The following is a 22,205-nucleotide window of genomic DNA, read 5'->3' on the forward strand; positions in this document are numbered from 1 at the left end:
ACCTGGCTGCCTACCTTGGTGGAAAAAGGGGTCTTCGGAGCCCTCCGCAAGCTGGGTATACATAATGTGGGAGATTTGTTTGAACAAGGACGTGTCAAGACCTGGGAACAAATCAAGCTGGGGGGGGGGGCGCACCCCACATTGCTGCAGCAATTCCAGTTCAACAGGGTACGTAGTGCATTACTGGAACTATTAGGAACGGACCTGGTGGAGCCTCCGGAGATCCCGGAACTGATGTATGTCATTAAAACAGCCGCGCCCCAAAAACTTATCACGAATCTATACAAAATAGGTCATAGTCATACAGCACTACGATACACCAAGGCATGATTGGCATGGCAAAGTGACTTAAATACACACATAGACGATAGCATGTGGGCATACTGCTGTGCTAACTCTAGAAGAATTTCGCTGAACGGGAGACATCGTCTGGTGCACTTTAAATATCTTCAGCGTGTGTACTATACGCCGGAGAGACTGCACAGATATGGTCTCCGTGTAAGTCCGGAGTGTGAGAGGTGTCATGCCCCAGTAGCAGACTTTATGCATATGGCCTGGGATTGCCCAGGCATACAGAAATTCTGGCGCCTGGTATTCACAGAACTGAGCACTATAGTAGATACTGAGCTGACTGCGGACCCGGCACTGGCCTTACTGGGATACTCGAAAAGGGTGCCAGCAGCACTGCGCAGGCTGGTGGACATGGGCCTGCTTATAGCAAAAAGGGTAGTAGCGATGTGTTGGATGAGGGGCCCCTTGCCCACTCTGAAAAGATGGTCCAGAGACATGTTATTTTGTAACACACAATCTGAAGCATTCGGTGAGCTGCTGCCACCCCGGAGCCGACCTAAGAACTTCTGGGGTCTGTACCAAACCTACATACACACAAAGGATTCGGGGGAGGAGACTCTGGAACAGGTACAGGAAGTGCAGTCGGACCAGGAAGATATAGATCACCATGCACTGCAGAGGTAGTGGGGAAGAACCGTAGAGTCGACTTGATATGGAACACGGTGGGTGGCCCTGAGGGTGGTGCTACACACACAGATATGCAGGATAGGGGCAACTTCTGGGAAGGAAGCGACGGAGGGCAGGTTTGGGTTGGGGAACCACACGTATAGACATCTGGTGCACTTAGTTAAGGTTAGGTACAACGCGCAGGATTGATAGACAGCCACAATGAATGAATCCCAGGGGAACAGCAGGGTGTTGGGGCAGGGAGTTGTTGTGGGGGAGGGAGGGAAGGGGGTGAAAAAGTTGAAATAAAATGGTATATGTTTTCAACCATATGATAGTACGGTGGATTCCGCCGGCAGAGTCGAATTGAATGTGTATCTGGGATGCTTTTCGCCTTTCTGTTGAGTACTTTACAGTAAAGTTTTGATGTAATGCCGACCTGAGAAGGGTTGTAGGCGTGCGGCTCTGTACACATTGTATCCTGTGAATAAAATTAAAAATATATATATATATATAGGGCCCTGACCTCATATCAGTGGCACACGTCTGCAGCAATTGGTTTTCCCTGGATGCTTCATTCAAAAAGAGCCAATGACTCACATTGTTGTGGCGGTGCACGCAATTTTTGAATGCGCTTACGCGCAACACGTAACCTGTTCCCATTGGCTACATGTGCACAGACCGTCACGTTCACACACCGGCAACCGAATGTGCGCGCTCCCGTGACGGTGCATCATTTGAAAATATTCACTCACTGGCGCCGCTATGGCGGTGCACGCTTTCCGCGGGGGCGGTGCAGGCCAACACATACATTTGATGATGCAATCTGGAATGGCAGTTGAGAAACACCCTTACAGTGTTATTGCGGCACCCACCGCCATTACAGGCCGGTCACCCACCGCCAATCCTGGCACCGCCCAGTCCTGGCGGTGGGTGACAGGCCTGGACTGGCGGTGGGTGACCGGCCTGGACTTGCGGTGGGTGACCGGGCTGGACTGGCGGTGGGTGACCGGCCTGGACTGGCGGTGGGTGACCGGGCTGGACTGGCAATGGGTGACCGGGCTGGACTGGTGGTGGGTGACCGGCCTGGACTGTCGGTGGGTGACCGGCCTGGACTGGCAGTGGGTGATTGGCCTGGACTGGCGGTGGGTGAGGCAATAACACTGTAAGGGGTTGTTTCAACTGCCATTTCAGATTGCATCATCAAATGTATGTGTTTGCCTGCAACGCCACTGCGGAAGCCGTGCACCGCCATAGCGGCGCCAGTGAGTGATTGATTTCAAATGATGCACCCCCGCGGTAGTGCGCACATGCATTTAGCGGGGGGCAACCGGGATGGTCATTGACCATACAGCATATGTCATGCTTAATTGCTGTGTAATCGGTCATCTCATGTGTTGGTGGAAGGCGTCCCCAGATGGCATATGTACACACACTGCATGTCTCCGCACACATGTAATCTTCTTGGTTGTACGTGTGTGTCAGGACATGTCCGGAATGCTGTAAGATTTTTGATGTGTAGCCTGTGGACCATGTCCACGTGCGCCATTCATGTCCATTTTTTGCATGTGTGCTCAGACTGTAGACCTTGCCAGTGGTTAACAAAGGCTAGTGTTGTGGGCCAAAGTAGCGTCAGATGTGCATTGCCACGTGTTGCCGTTTTGGTCTTGTGGATACACGTGTTCATTACTACACATCTACACAGTACCGCAAGGGTGTGGACACACATTCATTATCTGTTGTGAGTGTGTGGTTTGTGTGTGCAAGTAACAATGATGTGTGTGTACATGCATTCTGTGTATGTGTGTCTGTTGTAGTGTGCCCATGCATGTCAGCTGAGGGGGCATTGTATGTGTGTTCATGGGTGCATGAACACAAGTAGGGTGTGTTCCAATTTCATGTTGTTTGTGCACGTACATGTGTGTCTGTGTGGACGCTTGTCCACATATGGGCCCTCAGTCATGTGTTGTTGCAAGATGTTTGAACATGTGTGCATGTTACATTGTAGATGCTAGCCCACAGGATGTTCTTTGTGGCTGTACATTGTGTGTGTAGTCAGCTCTATTTCCTTATATATTGCTCCGGTCACACATATCATCACTGTCTGCAACATGTATTATTAGCATTGTGGTGCTCAAGATGTGATAGTGTTGCACAGCTATGCGTTGTTGGTCATTTGACATCTGCTGCCATCTACTCCCACACAGGAGGGCTCCAAATGTGCATCGACCATACACTGTGCTGGAGGACATGGTTGACGAGGAGGTGATCCGCAAATACCGGCTTGACCAACTGAGATTGCAGGAGCTTGTCACACAATTGTCACCTCATCTGCAGCCACGCAGGACATATCCTGGAGCTTTCACACCCACAGCAAAGGTGATGGCGTCACTACATTTCTTTGCGACTGGCACTTTCCAGTACACCGTTGGTCATGCGGGAGGGATGTCACAATCCATGTTCAGCATGGTTCTGCGAGATGTCCTGAATGCCATGATGCTTTACAAGGATGATTACATCCATTTTCCACATCAGGCACAGTTGGCAGCAGTCAAAGGGGACTTCTATGCCCTGGCCCAGTTACCACACGTGGTGGGTTCAATTGATGGGACACATATTGGTCTCATACCACCCCGGGCACGTGAAGCTGTTTATAGGAATCTGAAGCACTACCATTCGCTCAACGTGCAAGTGGTGTGCCTGGCTGACAACATCATCTCGCATGTGTGTGCCAGATTTCCAGGTTCCGCCCATGACTCCCACATCATGCGGAGCAGCATTGTCCCCCAACTGATGGCTAATCTGCGTCCAGAACGTGCGTGGCTTGTAGGTGAGTGTGCTGAAAGAACAATTGTGTTGTCAGTGTGTTGTGAGGACAATTGTGTTGTATGTGTGGCATGGTATTTCCACAAATCATGGTAATGAAATTTGTGTCTGTCATCACACCACCTAGGCGATTCTGCGTACACAAACAGGCCGTGGCTGCTGAGCCCCATCAGGAATCCTACTATCCCTGGTGAATTGCGTTATAAGGATGCCCATGGGAGGACACGTCGAGTGATAGAACGTACTTTTGGACTGCTGAAGTCTAGGTTTCGCTGCCTGGATAAAACCGGAGGGGCCCTGCCATACTCACCAGGCAAAGTATGCAAAATCGTGATTGCCTGCTGCATGCTCCACAACCTGGCCTTGCACAATAAAATTGAACTGATCATGGACCCTGAAGACCAACAGGTTGCTCGGCCTCCCATCCCACCCATGTCGACTGATGAGGATAGTGGTGAGGAAGAAGGTGTGGACCAGAGGTGTCAGCTCATTGATCGCTATTTCCCTTGAATGTGAGTAACTACCGCTTGTACAGCCAGACAATGCGTGATGTATGTTTGGTGGTGGAGTGTGGATGTGGTGTGTCTATGCTGCCTGCTCTGGTATGTTCTGTTTGCAAATGTGTGTGTTAGATGGTGTACATGCTATGCTCCCTGATGTGTGTCCTGTGATCCACTTAATTGGTGATGAGTGTGGTTTGTGGGATGTTGCAGTACAGAGTGTTGTGATGTGTGTGAATCGGTTTCCTGACCTGTGTTTGTTGTTCTCTCATTATGCCTAGGTCAATCCCACAGAGGCATGATTCTCAACAACATTGATCCCTGCACCTGGTAACGTTACATTCTAAGACAATCATGTGATTAAAACATGGAGGCCACACATCATTGAGTGTTTACGTGATGTTTATTTACAGGTTATGGATTGATGTTGGTGCATATTTACAAAGAGGTGTTGGTGGGATAGTGAGAGTTGAAGGTCATGGCAGATGAAAACACCGTGGGGACACCACAATGTGTGATGTCCAGCTAGTCCAACAGACGTGTGGCAATGGTTGGCATTGTGGGACAGGATAGTTTTCAGGGTGAATGGCAGGCTCAGACAAGGATGAAGTCATTGGTGCCCCCTCTTAGAGCGGGTAGATGGAGCAACACCACTGTTCTCACCTGCATCCAGCCTCGGTTGGCCCCTCCGTCTTGTAGCCGGAGCGGAGACAGCTGTGGGGGCAGGTTGGTCAGGGGCCACCTCCCTATCCGTGGGCTCAGGTGTGGGTGGCGGTGGTGTTGGGGAGCGGTCCCGCTGGGCACTAGGGTGAGGGGGGTGGCGTGGCGTGGGATAGCCAGTCCCTCCACAGAACAGTTTGCTGGCCCAGGAGGTCCACAATTTGCCCTATGCGGGTATCAATGGACCGCAACAGATTGCTGTTCTGCTGTTCTTGCGCCCGCTGATAGGAGGCATTGACTCTTGCAATGGCTTCCAGGGTTTCGGCGGCAGGATGGGGTGGGTGTCCTTCCCCACCTCGCCGGACAACTGCACTCCTGGTCGTGTGCTGTGCCCTCACCTGTGTCCTCTCACGTCCACTCTCCCTGCTTGCCTGGGATGTAGATGGGCTATCATCGGCTGATGGGTCAGGCAGGGTGGCATAGGCAGGAGTGGTGGTGGTGGTGGTGGTGGAGGTGGTGGTGGTGGTGGCTGCACAGCTCACTATGGCAGGTGATGGTGTGGTGACACAGGCAGAGGTGGTGGAGGCAGGGATGTCCTGTGAGCCTGATGGCCCTGGAAGTCTGCTTGGTCCCACTTCGTCCTCTGCGTCTGAGCTGGCAATGGGCTTGTCCCCAGAGAGTCCGTGCTGTGAGGGGGCGACTGGTGCTGGCGGTTGCTGCTTGCGGCAGTCAAGTTGCGATCACCTGAGAGACAAGATTATCATGATCAATGCTGTGGACATGACATGTTTTTGGTAACAACATTACTAATCAATTACCTCTCTCACACCCCCCACCCACGCCATCCCTCCCTGTGGACATGGGGTCCTGTTGGGAGTTGTAGTGCTGGTCTCTCACACACCCCACACACCTCTCACACTCCCCCCCACCGCTATCCCTCCCTGTGGACATGGGGGCCTGTTGGGATTTGTAGTGCTGGTCTCTCACACACCCCCACACACCTCTCCCACTCCCCCCCACCACCATCCCTCCCTGTGGACATGGGGGCCTGTTGGGAGTTGTAGTGCTGGTCTCTCATACCCCCCACCACCGCCATCCCTCCCTGTGGACATGGGGGCCGGTTGGGAGTTGTAGTGCTGGTCTCTCACACACCCCACACACCTCTCGCACTCCCCCCCGCCATCCCTCCCTGTGGACATGGGGGCCTGTTGGGAGTTGTAGTGCTGGTCTAACACACACCCCACCCACCACCACCCTCCCTGTGGACATGGGGGCCTGTTGGGAGTTGTAGTGCTGGTCTCTCACACACCGCACCCACCGCCATCCCTCCCTGTGGACATGGGGGCCTGTTGGGAGTTGTAGTGCGGGCCTCTCACACACCCCACCCACCACCATCCCTCCCTGTGGACATGGGGGCCTGTTGGGAGTTGTAGTGCTGGTCTCTCACACACCCCACACACCTCTCGTACTCCCCCCCCCACCGCCATCCCTCCCTGTGGACATGGGGGCCTGTTGGGAGTTGTAGTGCTGGTCTCTCACCCCCCCCCCCACCCACCGCCATCCCTCCCTGTGGACATGGGGGCCTGTTGGGAGTTGTAGTGCTGGTCTCTCACACACCCCACACACCTCTCGCACTCCCCCCCACCGCCATCCCTCCCTGCTGACATGGGAGCCTGTTGGGAGTTGTAGTGCTGGTCTCTCACACCCCCCACCCACCGCCATCCCTCCCTGTGGACATGGGGGTCTGTTGGGAGTTGTAGTGCTGGTCTAACACATACCCCACCCACCACCACCCTCCCTGTGGACATGGGGGCCTGTTGGGAGTTGTAGTGCTGGTCTAACACACACCCCACCCACCACCACTCTCCCTGTGGACATGGGGGCCTGTTGGGAGTTGTAGTGCTGGTCTCTCACACACCTCACCCACCGCCATCCCTCCCTGTGGACATGGGGGCCTGTTGGGAGTTGTAGTGCTGGTCTCTCACACCCCCCACACACCTCTCGCACCCCCCCACCGCCACCCTCCCTGTGGACATGGGGGCCTGTTGGGGGTTGAGGTGTTGGTTGCTCTGACAACATGCAAGCATGGGAACGTAGGAGGCAACATTTGTCTTTGGTCATGGTGGGTGCATTGGAGCCCAGGACTTCACATTTGGGTGACTGTGTGGTACACATGCATGGATTGGGGCCAGGGAGATGTGTGTTTGCAGTTGTGCATGGCAGACCATGGCAGTGTGATCGTGGTCATTTGTTTGTACTTACCAGCCTCTTCTCCCTCCTCGATTCCTTCCAGGCTCTCAGGGTGCAGTATGCCCAACACCTTCTCCTCCCATTCAGTAGATGGTAAGGGCTCCGGGGGAGTGCCGCCGCCAGTGTGGTGTGCCCGCAGGTGGTTCTTCGCCCTGATGCCTTTCACCCTTGCCTTGAGGTCGTGCCACCGCCTCTGGATGTCGTGCTTGGTGCGTGGCACGGTCCCTGACGCATTCACTCTGGTCACTATCCTGTCCCACATGTGGTTTTTGGTTGCCAAGGTTGTCTGCTGGACTAGGTTGCCGAAGAGCTGTGGTTCGACACGGATGATTTCATCCACCATGACTTTCAACTCAGTGTCAGTGAATTTTGGATTTTTCTTAGGTGCCATGGTGTGTGATGTGCAAGGTGTTGGTGTGGTGGGGTGGGATGTGCAGGTGTGTGGTGTGTAGGGATGGTGTTGTGTTGGTTTGTGTGGTGTGTGTGTTTGTGAGCAGGTTGTATGTGTGTTTGTGTGTGTCTGCTGTTCGTGCTAATGTGGCTCTTGCTTGCAGCTGTGCTGTGATGCAAAGGACTGTGGTAGTGGGAGGGAATCTTTTTATACTCTGTGTGGTGGTGTTGTCCCAATGGTTGTTGGCAATCAGGTGTCCTGTGGGTGTGGGTGTGGTGATTAAGGTGCTTTTTTAGGAGCTTGGGGGTGGGTGTCATTGGGGCGTGTAGTTGCTGGGGGTGGGTGTTTCAGATGGTTGGGTGTTCTGTGTAATGTATTTTCTATTTACTTCCGTCTGCCATTTTGTAATCAGTTTGACGGCAGGGATGGTGTTTGTGTGGTCCTTCCGCAGTCATGGTCCATTTTCGGAGGTATTGTTTCTGCGACAGTGGAGGACAGCGGTGAGTTCCGTTCGAATGGCGGCATTATCCTAATCGCGCGGACGGACCCTCCGCAGGTATGGCGGCGGTTGGGCCTGTTACCGCGGTCATGTCCGTCTGCGGCGGTGGGTGTTCTTTTGGTTCCGTCCGCCGCGGACGGTGTTAGATGTGTTCCGTCCGCCGCGGACGGTGTTTGATGTGATCCGTCCGTCGCGGTCGGAGTTTCCTGACATGAATATCCTAATCGCTACCGCGGATTCTCCGCGGTGCGGGCGGAAGTGATTTTGCAGCGACCGTGGCGGACGGTACCCGTTTCCGTCCGCCATCCTAATCGACCCCTAAGTTTCTTCTTAAAAACACTCTCCAATGTCCTCTCAATGGTAGCCCAAAAGGATCCAATCATAGGGCAATCATAGAAGACATGGATATCATCGGCATCTGGCATATCACATCGGGTGCATACAGGAGGTGGGTTGATAAATTTTACGATTTTTTTAGGGGTGTAATAAAGCCTATTTATAACATAATAATGATTCTTTTTAAGGGAAGCAGATTTAACAAATCTATATAGATATTGAAGAGAGAGATTATACAGATCAGCTGAAGGGACCTCCAGGACAGAAAGTCTCCATACAAGGTGTAATGGTGGAGCTCGAATTTCATTCGCCTCAATCAGTTCCCTGTACAAAAATCCCACTTCTTTCTTCCAATGAGTCAGGGCCAAAAGCGCAGACTCGATATCCCAATTTCCACCGATGTTGTTTTTCTCAGTGGAATACCACGAACAGAGTTGGATATATTTAAATCTTGAAAGGGAGTCCCCAATCCTAGACCACAAAATCTCCCAAGGAAGTACCCCCTCCGATGATATTAAGTCTGACCAAATTGTTATTCCCGCTCTCCTGACTGATAGAGATAGGCTATCCTGGAGACATTGCGGAGTGCCTGGGGAGTCCCATATAGGGGCGCAATCTGAATAATATTTTATACCCCAGTACCCCTTAGCTCTATTCCAAAGAATCAAGTCAGATTTCAATACCTTTAGGCGAACCTTTTTGTAAAATCTTGGTGCACCAAATTTATACAAAAATCCAGGGCCACCCCTTTCCTGATCTAACACCGAATTCAAAATCTGCCCGCAATGAGAATTGTCTGGGCTACTTAAAAGGGTGCGGACATTTTTTAGCTGGAAAGCAAAGGCATACCACACAATATCCGGGAGTGCCAACCCCCCCTTTATCAGTCTTCTTTTCAGTTTTTTCCAAGACATCCGGGCGTTCTTATTTGCCCAGATAAAACTACCTATTTTCCCCTGGATCTTCCTTAAGATTTTATCGTGGAATGTTAAGGGAATCGCGTTAAATAGATAGGTTATTTTGGGCAAAATTACCATTTTGACCAAGTTAACACAGCCATATATTGTTAAGGGAAGGTTTTGCCATCTCGAAAATAGATGGTCAATATCTTTAGCCACCTTTTTCAGATTTATTTTCACTATGTTATTAAGGTCAGATGTAATTAATATGCCTAAGTACCTGAACTGGCTGCTTGTTGCTCTCTCCCACTGGTCAACACCCCAGCACATTATTTCTGTTTTTGTAATATTGATTAAATAACCGGAGTATCGACCACAGTCTGCCATGATCTCCTCGACTCTGGGGAAAACCTCTACCGGGTTGCTGGTATAAACCAGTAGGTCGTCTGCGTATAATGCCAACTGGCAGCAGTATTCCTTTATTCTGAAGGGTGTAATTTGATCATCTAGCCTCAATGCTTGTGCCAAAGGTTCGATATAGAGATCGAACAAGAGGGGTGAGATGGGGCACCCCTGCCTTGTACCCTCCTGATATCAAAGCGTGATGACAAAGAGCCGTTCAGTAAAATTGCCGCCGAAGCACCCTCATAGCATTCTCTTATAGTTTGGATAAAGGTCTCTCCGAACCCCATAATAGTAAGAACATCCCAGAGAAAACCCCAGTTGACACGGTCGAAAGCCTTCGCCGCGTCATAAGCTGCCACCGCCAAAGGCTCCGACCGTGTCACGGCAAGATCAATATTACCGATCAACTGTAAGGTTAACTCGTGGATGTGTCTCCCCGGGATGAAACCCTTCTGGTCCGGGTTAATCAAAAGCGGGACCAGTTTGGCCAATCTCCCTGTCAAAACACTAGTAAAGATCTTATAGTCTGCGTTCAGCAGGGAGATTGGTCTGTAAGAGTCTCCCCTAAGGGGATCCTTCCCTGGTTTTAAAATTAACACAATGGTAGATTCTTTCCAAGACGGCGGAATTCTACCCTCAGGGCTAGATATATATATAATTAAATAGTTCACAGAGTTTTGGTACCAAAAGATCCTGGAGCGTTTTAATGACTTCGCCAGGAAGAGCATCAAGCCCTGCTGGCTTATTATTATTATTATTATTTTTTTTTAAATACCTTTATTACCAAAAAAGTCATACAAATACAGACCTACAACCCCACAGGGCCGGTCAGCGTTATTCCGCAGCATAATTGAAAACAATACAAGGCCCAACATCCCCTAGAATCAATCGCAATGTTCACATGCCAAGTTACAGGGTTGGTGGCTGTAGAAGGATAAGAAAAGGTATCATATTTTATATTTAAACAAACAACACAGAAACAAAGTCCGAGGTAAGATTGTTATCGAAGTGACTATCTCCACCAGCAGGGGGGGAAGGGAGGAGGGCCAGCCGACGTGGCTGGCCTAAAGAAGGATAAATCCTAAGGGGGTGGAAAGAAGGGCCAAGAGTGGACAAACAGACTGTGTGGTGTATGGGAAGGGTGCTCGGAATGCGAGGTCATGGGGACAAGGGGACAGCAACGGGGTCTACGGAAGGGGGAGTGAAAATCTCTCCTCGATACGCATTCCACTGACCCCATACCTTTCCCCACTTCCTAGGCCTACCACGGGCGACATATACCGTTTTCTCCCTAAACATACACCAATCCATGCATTCCATCCATGCCGATGACGAGGGTGCCCTCTGGGACCCCCACAGTTGGGCTATGTCCCGCTTGGCGATCATGTTACCAAGTGTGGCCCACAAAGTCTGTGACACGCTGTAATCATTGGGCTCCCAGACATTCAGAAGTCATCGCCTAGCCTCCGGCATTAAAGACACACCCGTAACCTCTTCCATGATGTCATGCACATTTCTCCAATAAGACACCACATCCGGACACTCGCATATGGTATGGAAAAAAGTAGCAAGCATACCACAGCCACGTCTGCACAACCCATCCAATGAATAACCGATCCTCATCAGCCGTGGACCCGTGACATAGACGCGGTGTAATATCTTCAATTGCACAAGCCGTAGTCGCGCCGGGACCGCCACTTCCTTAGGAGACGACACCGCAGTCTGCCAGTCCTCGTCATCCAATTCGATCCCATCCGCGGTCCAATTATTGCGGAGCTGCACAAGAAGGTCAGAGCGGACGTTAATAAGCTTTTTATATATCAGAGAGATGGTACTATCAGGGAGATATCCATCTAACACCCTATCCACCAGGGGGGAGGATTCCAGGACAACGGCACCAGCCGGGAATACCGAAGCTAACGCATGGCGAATCTGGAGATAGCGATAGTATTCCCTATCGCTCAAGCTATATTCCCGTTGGAGTTCGGCGAAAGACTTGATCCTGTCCTGGATCAGGAGGTCACCTACTCGACTGATACCTATAAGGTCCCACTTGTCGAACCCCTTTGTCGCCCAGAGATTCCCCAGCCGCTCAGCCGCATAAAGCGGAGTTGCTCTAGTCAGCCTGCCTGTCCACCCCGTGGCAGCCGTCGCACTAGTCCAAACTCGCACCGCGACTCCAGTGGGACCAGTAAGGGACTTCCTAGCCACTTTAGAATAAAGCGCCCTATTGTAGTCGCCACCCGGTAGCTGCCATTTATCCATCTGGAATGCAGGATTGGGGGTAGGACCATACATGGCGTGGTTGATAGCACTCAACTGAGATGCCCAGTAATAGCGCTTGATGTCGGGCAGCGCTATACCACCATCATACCAAGGCAGGGTCAGTTTCGATAACGCAATGCGAGGCCGCCCGCCCCATACCAATTGGCGTTGGAGGCCCTCAACCTCACGAAAATAACTAGCCGGGACCAGATCAAGCGTATTTTGAAGGGCATAAAGGAATCGGGGGAGAGACATCATCTTGAACAGGGCAGCCCTCCCCAACGGGGACAGCGGCAAGCAACACCAACCCGCGACGTCTGAACGCAGCCGACAAAGTGGCGGCAGTAAATTCCTCTCATACCGCACAGCAGAGTCCAAGGAGATATAGATCCCCAGGTATTTGAAGCCGTCACGTACTACAGGTATAGGGCAGACACGGGGCAGCAAGGGCAGCTCACCGGTGAGCGGGTAAATACAAGACTTGGTCCAATTAATGGACAAGCCGGAATTTCTCCCGAAGGAGCGCAATACGTCAAACAACACTCCCAGTGATTTACGAGGGGAAGTCAAGTACAGCAAGATATCATCCGCGTATAATGAAACACGATCCTCATATCCCGGGGACCAGCTAATGCCCTTAAGCGACGGTTCCCATCGAAGCCACGCGGCAAGGGGTTCAAGAGCCAGTGCGAAAAGCAAAGGTGACAGAGGGCAGCCCTGTCGCGTACCTCTGCCAAGAACAAAGGGCTCCGAGGCCCTACCATTCACCACCACTTGAGCCAATGGTTGTTCGTAAAGGAGCTGAACCCACCCGATGAAACGCGGGCCAAAACCGAACTTTGCGAGAGCCGCCCATAAATATGGCCACTCTATTGTGTCGAAGGCCATCGAGGCGTCCAAGGAAACCAAGATGGCCGGCTCTCGAAGTGACCCCGCCCGTGCCAGAACGCCATTAAGACGGCGAAGGTTGAGCGCAGTATTACGGTGGGGATGAATCCCGACTGGTCCGGATGTACTAAGTCGCTAATCACCGTAATTAGACGATTCGCCAATACTTTCGCCAAAACCTTGGGCTCCACATTCAAAAGCGAGATCGGTCTATACGACGAACACTGTTCACGGGGCTTCCCATCTTTGTGAATTACCACAATGGAAGCCAACCTTTGATCCCAGGGAAGGAGTCCAAGATCTCGCGATTCCAAGAACATGTGGCGAAGATGCGGCGCCATCTTATCAGGGCACAACTTATATAGCTCTACCGGAATACCATTCGGGCCAGTGGCCTTGCCCGAACGAAGGGAACGGATAGCAGTCGCTATTTCATCAGCGGAAAAGTCCGCTTCCATAAGCTCGCGGTCAGATTCCGAAAGACTAGGCAGCGCAATGTCTCGCAATAATAAGTGCGAGTCCTCCTCCGGCCCATCCGAGACCGGCGAATAGACTCTCTGGAAGTGCTGAGCAAAAGCCGCGACTATCCCGACAGGGTCCACGACCCGCGAACCATCCACCCCTTCCACAACAGGCACAACCCTATTCGAGCATTCTCTCTTGTCCAACCAAGCAATCAACTTCCCAGCCTTATCACCAACATCATACAATCGCCCCTGTTGCACACGATACAGCATCCTAGCTGCGTCCGTCACCAAAGCCCTATAATCAGCCTGCTTGAGGGCCAAAACATGCAGCTTCTCAGGTGTAACCCCAGCTTCCAAATCCTCCTCCAAGGCCGTGATGTCACTTTCAAGGCAAACAACCTCCTCATTCTTACTTTTCTTCGCACTAGCAATCAAGGATAGGGCCTGACCCCGAATCACCGTCTTATAGGCCTCCCAGAGGGAAACGGAAGAGGATACCGATCCCACGTTCTCATTAAAGTAGTGTTCCACACATTGAACCACTGCGGCCCTAGTTTTGGGGTTGCGTAGGTGCCAGGGGTTGATCGGGGCAACACGGCCCTCCGTTTCCAAAGACAAATCAATCCCAAACCAGAGTGGGGAGTGATCCGAGATCCCCCTAGCCAGGTGACGCACTTCCGTTACGGAGACCAACTGCACCGCCGGCACCAGGATATAGTCAAGCCTCGAGAGACTACCATGTGCTCCCGAGTGAAAGGTATATTGTAACTTCCCAGGGTGCAGGTGTCTCCAGCTATCTACTAAGCCCATCACATCCAGAAAGTCACCCAACCATGACTGCGATCTCAAGAGAGTTCTGGGGGGGTGACGATCGTCTTCACCACTGACCACTGAATTGAAGTCGCCACCCATTATCAACATACCTTCGGGGAAGCCCAGGACAACCCCACCTAGATCAGAAAACGTGGTGGACTGTAGACCTGGCGGGACATAAACAGAAAGTATAGAAATCGTCTTCCCCTCCCATCGCCCCGTAATGGCCGCGTATCGACCACGATCGTCAAGCACAACGTCATCTATCTCCAAGGGGAGGGAGTTACGAACCAAGACGCCCGCCCCTCTTGAACCCGTGGTGAAACCCGAGTGCGCTACCAGACGATACCCCCTCCTATCCAGCGCATGGCAAGTGTTCCCTATCAAATGAGTTTCTTGAAGCAACACAACATCGGGTGAAAGGCGTTTCAAGTATTGCAAAACCAACCCCCGCTTAATCCTATCACCCAGCCCATTCACATTCCAACTCAACACCCTCAGCCCCCTACCCCCCATTGTAAGAATGTACCCAACGTCCCCCCGGCATTAGGACAGTCACATACAGCAAATCGCACATTGAAATAAAACCTCGGAGTAAACAAAGAAACAGAGACCCCCCATCCCCAACACCCCCCCCCACCCTGCACCCCTGCGTCGATCCAATGAACCACCCCAACTTGCAGTGTGCCTGTCGCCCCATTAAACTAATCTACAAAAAGAGAGAAAAGAAAAACCCCTTGGAGGAGGAAGAAACCCGAACCCTCCCACCCCCGGGTAACCAATTCACAAGCTCTCAATAATAGTCAAACCACTGCTGTTATGTTATGTTATGTTATGTTATGTTATGTTATGTTATGTTAAGGGGTGCTTATAGAGCGCACTGTCACCGTGAGTTTCCTGGCGCTAATCTGATACTGAGGGAGGCAAAATGAATTAACCAGATTGTGGGAAAAGCCAGGTTTTTAAGGATTTACGAAATTGAATGAGCGAGTTAGAGGATTTGAGTGAGGGAGGGAGAGAGTTCCAGAATTTGGGGGCCAGGAGAGCAAATCTCCGGCCACCGGTTCTGCAGAGATTAAAGGAGGGGACAACCAGGAGACGGAGGTGAGAAGATCTAAGATTACGTGAGGGGCGGTAGGGACAAATGAGGGATTTCAGGAAGGCAGGACAAGGGCCAGTGAGGGATTTGAAAGTAAGGCAGCCGATCTTAAAGGCTGCCCTCGAAGTGACCGGGAGCCAATGAAGTTTAGCAAGAAGAGGTTTGGCGGATTGCCATTTCGGTATCCCAAAAATACCTGTAAGTAAGTCCATAAAGCCGGTCCTCCGGTGGGGACTCACTCCATCCGTTCCTCCAGACCTCCTTCAGCACCGCCGGAATGTTCAGGTCGATCGCACTGCGTAGGCAAAGTATCGAGCCAGTCACTAGCAGCCTCAGGGCAATCAAAAAAGAAAGTGCGCTCCCCATATTCGACCCTCAAGCGGGCCGGAAACAGCATAGCGTACCTTAGGCCCATATCTCGGAGGCGTCGTTTCACACCCGTGAAGCTCATGCGCTGCCTCTGGACCGACTGAGTGAAATCCGGGTAAAAATTAATAGATGCATTGTCAAATTTCATGGGGGCTTATTATTTTTGATTTTTTTTATACATAGTTTTATTTCTTCTTCTGTAAAGCGGCTATTAAGCATATTGCGGCCGTCCTCAACCACTGTAGAGTTGTGGTAGAATCTGGAGAAGCCTCTTCTTGATATAAATCCGAAAAGAGGGAAAAACTTTTTTTCCATATCTTCCTGATTGTAAGATATAGTTCCCTGGCCATCAATTATTAACCTATTGACGTTATTTCTGACCCGGTCTGCTCTTATCTTTCCTGCCAATACTGCACCGGCCCTCTCGCCAAACTCGTAATTTTCCATTGAATATGCAGCCCACTGGGCCTTGACTTTTTGATCTAATAAACCTCGATATTCTAGGCGTAAACATTCTATTTCAGCCAAGACTTGTGCCAAGGCATCATCTTGGGCATCTAATCTCCGCGCCTCCAAAGATGAGATTTTTTCTTCTATTGTCCTGAATTTAGCTGCCTCTTTTTTGTTGCTAAGGCTAGTTAGGCTGAGAAACTGACCTCGAATATGAGCCTTATAGGCGTCCCAGACAAATTCAAACGGGGCAGAACCTGTGTTATCCAAAAAATAGTTATTGGAAGAAACGCCAATCGCTGTGACTATATCCTGATCATTCAGAACTGTCCTTTTTAGGGTCCATCTACTACTAATTGAAATCCTAGCCTTCCCCATATTGATTGAAAAGGAAATAGGGGCATGGTCGGACAGAATACTGGGTAAAATTTTAATATCTAGCAAGGCCTCTAGACAGACTCTATCCATCAAAATATAGTCCAGTCTTGATGCATGCCCATGCTTTTTACTAAAATATGTAAAGCCTGACTCCAAGCCATTCTTGGCTCTCCAAGTATCAATTAGGCCAAGATCGTGTATCATATTCGTCATGGCACGGCAAGATCTCAGAGTGGTGACTGCCCGATGGTAATTAGAACGGTCTTGCGATGGATCAAGAAGTATATTAAAATCACTCCCTATGATCATAGGGGAGCACACTTCAGCTAGATTGAACTGTACCGTCTGCAGGCTAGCTGGGTCATCTATATTTGGCCCATAATAAGAGACAATAGTCATGGCATTTCCACTTACGTCGACTTGCGCTTGAACCCATCTTCCTGACTGGTCTGATGCAGATGACCTTATAACGCCTCCAAAGCCAGCCTTGATTAAAATTGCTACACTCTTATTTAATGTCGACTGCTCAGAATAACAGAAGGCTCCAATCCATTTAAGTTTCTCAAAGACCTCTTTACTCTCACAAGAGCTCAAATGGGTTTCCTGCAGTAAGACTATTTTCGCAGTAGATTGCTCAAGATACTTTAAAATCACCCTGCGTCTCCTTATACAGCGAAGGCCGTTAACATTCCAGGATATAAAATCCATACTGTTATGAGTCATAGAAAAATCCACCTCTCCTCCCTCCTGCCTTAATATCGGTATGACCTTCTACGCAGTGTTGTTTAGTTTGGGGTCTTTGTGAGTGTCTGTAAAATGAGGACATATTTGTATTCTTTTTTCCCCCTGCACCCTCCCATCCCCCCCCTTTTGCCACCAAACCCTCGCTACCTCCCTGGGGAACCCTCCTTTCTTTTCTGAGCATTCCGCTCTTAGACGGATCCTCCCCCCACCCCGTGCATATTTATGCGTTGGATAGTGTAGGGGTTAAAAAGAACTATTCCTATTCCAGAGAGTGCAACAGTAGGGAAAGTTTTGGATAGCGTAGGGGTAAAAATTACTATTCCCACTCCACAGAGTGCAACAGTAGGGAAAGCATTGGATAGCGTAGGGGTAAAAATTACTATTCCCACTCCAGCAATTGCAACAGTAGGGAAAGCGTTGGATAGCGTAGGGGTAAAAATTACTATTCCCACTCCAAAGAGTGCAACAGTAGGGAAAGCGTTGGACAGCGTATGGGTAAAAATTACTATTCCCACTCCAGCAAGTGCAACAGTAGGGAAAGCGTTGGATAGCGTATGGGTAAAAATTACTATTCTCACTCCAGCGAATGCAACAGTAGGGAAACCATTGGATAGCGTAGGGGTAAAAATTACTATTCCCACTCCAGAGAGTGCAACAGTAGGGAAAGCGTTGGATAGCGTAGGGGTAAAAATTACTATTCCCACTCCAGAGACTGGAACAGTAGGGACAACGTTGGTTAGCGTAGGGGTACATTTTAATATCCCCACTGTAGTGAAAATAAATTAATAAAAATCACATAATTATAAATTAATCAATTTAAAAAATGTGATTACCAATTAAGAATTAATTAATTACCTATAAAAAATTAATTACAATTTATTTTAAATAAATACCAATTAATTAATTATCATGTTTAATTAATTATATTAAATTACTTCCCACCCTATTCCCCTATAAACCAACCACCCGCTACTAAAAATAAAATAATATTATTCACATAATTATCAATTAATCAATTAATAAAAATTAATTATCAAATAAAAATTAATTAATTACCAATTAAAAATTCATTGACAATTTATTCTAAATAAATACGAATCAATTAATTAATTAACATATTGAATTAATTATAAATATATTACTTCCCACCCTTTTCCCCTATAAACCCACAACCCGCTACAGAAAAAAAAATATTATTCACATAATTGTCAATTAAAAAATTAATTAAAATGAATTATCAATTAACAATTAATTAATTATCAATTAAAAAATGAATTACCAATTAATTCAAAATAATTACCAATTATTTAATTAACATATTTAATTAATTATAATCAAATTACTTCCCACCCTATTCCCCTATAAACCCACAACCCGCTACAGAAAATAAATTACTAAAATTAAAATCTTTATCAATTAATCAATTAAAATTAATTACCAATTATATTTTAATTAATTACCAATTAATAATTAATGAACAATAATTAAATCGAAATAATTAACAAAAAATAAATTAACATATTTAATTAATTATAATTAAATTACTTCCCACCCTATTCCCCTATAAACCCACAACCCGCTACAGAATTATATTACACAAAAAATAAAAATAATATTAACTTACCTAAAATTCGAAATTTTTGTTGTCTATATTATGTCTAGTCGATATTATGTCCATTCTATATTTTTGATTCGATATTATGTCCATTCTATTCGATATTAAAATGTTCTAGTCGATATTTTTGTAGTCTATATTATGTCTAGTCGATATTATGTGTATTCTATATTTTTGACTCAATATTATGTCTAGTCGATAAAAAAAACTCGATATTATGTCTCTACACCTAAAATTACACTTTCTTTTACTTTCCTCACCCTCCTTTTGACAGCTGGTCATCAGTTAGTGGTGATGAGCTGTCAATAAAATCTACTGTGTCACTTCTGACATACAGGACCAGCAAGAACAATTCATGATAGGACCAAATACACAAACATAAAAAACACATGAACATTTCTTTCCAAAGGCGGAACGTAAAAACACATCTCTTTTCAACCAACCAAACTCACGTGTCTTGTCAGCCTTAAAATCACCCAGAACAATCCATGAATGATCTGTGGGCAGAAGCAAAAAAAAATACACAACACACAAAAGAGAGACATTTCTCATAACAAACAAATATCAATTATAACTTTTAATCAGAAGACAAAACATGATACACATTAACAAACACAAAAATAAATGTCCATTACTTAACTGTTACCATCTTGTCAGTCAGCTTGCAACATTATACCACCTTAATTTTAACTTTCTAAAAGGAAAATTGTTTCACTGACGCTCCATGTTAGTTTTGTGCCACAATTTCCAATGTGAAAAATAATTCTAAATTGGCAAATCGCTCTCACTTTGTAGCCTTCAACATTTTAATAAAGAGCTTTGTCTTATTTTCTGTCTAAGACTTAATGCATCACTTCATTTTCTGTCAAATAAAAGCAACTAGCAGACATTATTTTTTCAGAGCACAGATATAAATGTATCAGTTCTGTAGAGCATTTAGCATGATGTTGGGACTTTCAAAGAAACCCTTTTTCATATTTTCCCTTTGGAATTAAGTTCTTTAATTTTATTGATGTTCTTATGGAGAAACCAGAAACCCTTCCTTTTAGAGGCCCGTTTAGCAAGGTCATTCTGCACTTCACAGAGACAAAGCCCTACTATACAAGGTCACATATGTCGACATGACAGCCTCCTTCCATTGTTTACAGGAAAACTAAAGATAGCACCTCAGCGCGACTTGAGCCAGCCTCTGCAGCTCTCCTAGCCCCCAGCTTCTGCCACTCTGAATCTGTCAAAGACAAAAGGCCTTCCTAATTCCTCCTAACCTGCGATAATTCACTCTATTTTGAAAAATAATTTCTCCTTTTTAGGGGCTGAAAAAACTATCTCTATTCTCAGATTATTTAACAACATTTACTGTGAATAATTCACAGAACCTAATAACACACATACCAGTTTTTAGAACAAATGCTTGTTGCAATGGTACTCATTTCATCAACTCTAAATGGATGAACGTCTCAGTAGGTACAGCTAGAGTTAAAACCTTCCACCCTGATATTAAACTCAAACCTCTGCAACGGGCACATTGGCTCACTGAGCCATTAAAAAGCAAACCCAAATGGGAACAAACTGCAAATTTGTATTATACCTAAATGTATGCTTTTACTGAAGCCTAAAGCACTTTAAAGCTATTATAAATGGCAAGAATGCTGTTTGAATGGTCTATTTTACCCAAATTCGACTTTGATTTTTGGGGCACTTAAAAATAAATATCCTCTAATTGTGTTACATATTAATCATCCTCAGAATGTTCTTTACAGATTGCAGAGATTGGACATTAGACATATCTCATGTAAATCCTTAGAAAAATGAGTTTTTTACGCCTGCGCTAAGTGAAATTTCCATATGCTAATGTCCTCATTATGCAGTGCAACACAACTTAAATTAAATTGTAATGCTAGGAGGTCACAGTTTGAGTATTAAGCTTCATGAATAGTAGAAAACGAATTTTGTAGCACTTATTTTTAATAATTATTTTTAATAAAGCCAATCATTTTTGATGATTTCACATATAAAAGCAAGCTGCATCCCTTGCCTATCATTTTAGACGCATTCATTTATAAGCCTAAGCACAGAGGCCTAACTTGAAACATGACAAATTGTGCGCCACTTTTTTCTTTCTAAAAAGGACAATTTTTATTTAGCAACAGAACCAAGAATATGCGTACAAAAACCCCTTAATTGAAATGTCTTCCTATAATACAAAATAATGAACCTTAGTTTTGGAACCTTTTGAAAACAACATTCTGAAATGCAAAGATTCACTCGTGTTTAACTGAGGGCAAAGTCCTGGCTTGAGTAAATATTCCTGTCTATTCTGTGACCTACAAAGACAACAGCTATTTGCTCAGCGGCAATAAAAGCTCTCCTCTCAGTATTGTAACATGAGCATAGTGGCAGTCTTTTTTTAAACTAAGACATATCAATGCGTGTTCTATAATATGCGTTCGAGTTCAGCAAAAATGTTACTTCAGCTGAAGTGTTTGCCTGTTAATATCTAATACAATGTATGTAAGTAAAAAATGCTATAAGTGTATTTTTCTACAAAACACACAATTCGTTTTTGAGGCCTTTTTATTCCTAGTGAATGTGAATTTTTTATTTTAGTTTTTAAGCATTTAAACATTTTGCTTAATAGACTGAAAACATCAAGAAAAACCACAACCACACATTGAGCTCATTTCAGACATATACAGAAAGGGGTCAAACACTCAGGACACACAATATGGCGCGCTTTAGCCATTTATTTCGTGAATAGCGCCATCGCTATTCACTGACAGAAGTTGCACTAATGGGAAAACCACATAGACATTTAAACACACATTTTTTTGTAAATTGTTTTTATTAGTGCATTGAGTCTTCAGTTACATACATTTACTCATCACTACAGTATTCTGCAGTATAACATTTCTTTCGAGACAAAATAATCAAGACAATGCAATTTTCACTTTCATCCTCTCATCTACTTATTGCTAAACCTTATGTGAACGCCCTAACCCCCCACCCTCCCCAGCACTTACTACATGTACAAGTTTCATCTTTTTAGGCAACGTCTAACAACTGAGATCAACAGCATTTTCATAATCGCCAACTTCTCTATTTTAACTGTGCGTCAGGTGCGCATCATATTAGCTATTTCTGCATCCCTTTCTGTAGGGGAACCGGTAATGATCTCCATATTCCAAATATCACAGTGACACACGTCAGTAAAGACTAAGGAATACGAGCATGTGACAATCACAACCGTGCACGATCACTCTAAGTATGTTGAGGCTTGAGCTTCAAATTCCTGCATTATCGAGTTCCAGTCTAGTGAGATGTGTGTTTTCCTAAGGTCCCTCCGTTCCTCCCTTTGTAATTCTAAACCTTCTGCCTTCCCCCAACGCAATAACTC

The sequence above is a fragment of the Lissotriton helveticus genome, chromosome 11 (genome assembly GCF_964261635.1).
Source record: "Lissotriton helveticus chromosome 11, aLisHel1.1, whole genome shotgun sequence".
Lineage (NCBI taxonomy): Eukaryota > Metazoa > Chordata > Amphibia > Caudata > Salamandridae > Lissotriton > Lissotriton helveticus.